Raw genomic sequence first — 863 nt, 5'->3', positions numbered from 1 at the left:
TGACACCAGTAAACCACGTTGTCCCCAGGTTCAACCTGAAGGTCAGGAACCCAGCTTCTACTATTCTCTTTGCCTCGTGCCGTAGAGCTGGCACGGTCCATTTGCACCTCCCTTGACAATTTCTGGGTTATTCGGGGTGCATTTGAACTTAGCCATTGTACTCCGGGAGCAGGGTTTCGCAATCCCAGCCCTCTTGACATTCCGGGCCCTGGCCTCTGCCGACAAGGTATCAATAGCATCGCGCCTACCCCGTTGAGGCGACCAAAGTATCTCCAGACACTGTCAAATGTCCCCTGGGAGGCAAACTGCCCTGGGTTGAGAACCACTGTGCTAAATTGGGTGCAATGCCAATTGGGGGCGCTATTGCCCCATGGGTGTGAAAATTGGGTCTTGTGAGACAAAAACCACCAATGTAGGATTCACTCAGCCTCAGAACAACTTCTCAAGGAGAAAGACTAATGCTTACCCTCTGCTAGATGGTACGATGAACGAGCGAATTCTTTACCACATTCATTCACCATCCTATGCGGTCCTCACGCTATCGTCCCCATCTACACCGGTGAGGAAAGTGAGTTGAAGAGGCTGAATAAGCTGCCCAAGGTCACAAAGGTAGAAGAATGGTGGCACCGAGAGCCCTTAGAGCCCAGAGCCCCAATTCCCTCACCTCACAGAATAGGCCCTTTGATTACACGCTGGCGTCCTTAAACTCTTTTAAAATAATCCAGTGACAAATGCTATTACATAAAGGGCTCAGGGCTTCTCCCTGCCTTGATTCTTCAAGTTACCTCGCCAAGAGCTTTATCGGAAATTCTCCGTCTAACGGGATTACCCTTACTTGTCCTTGAGCGGTTGCGTTACTGCAC

The 863-nt window shown here is 50.4% G+C and overlaps 1 protein-coding gene across 1 annotated transcript in view; it reads right to left on the bottom strand.

The window, feature by feature from the left end:
* SLC9A7 (solute carrier family 9 member A7) overlaps window positions 1-863 on the bottom strand; it is a 157,002-nt gene that overhangs the window by 28,261 nt on the left and 127,878 nt on the right. The gene's annotated exons all lie outside the window — the stretch shown is intronic.

Source organism: Crocuta crocuta, unplaced genomic scaffold (genome assembly GCF_008692635.1).
Source record: "Crocuta crocuta isolate KB4526 unplaced genomic scaffold, BGI_CrCroc_1.0 scaffold610, whole genome shotgun sequence".
NCBI classification, from domain to species: Eukaryota; Metazoa; Chordata; class Mammalia; order Carnivora; family Hyaenidae; genus Crocuta; species Crocuta crocuta.
This window is presented reverse-complemented; position numbering and strand designations above follow the sequence as displayed.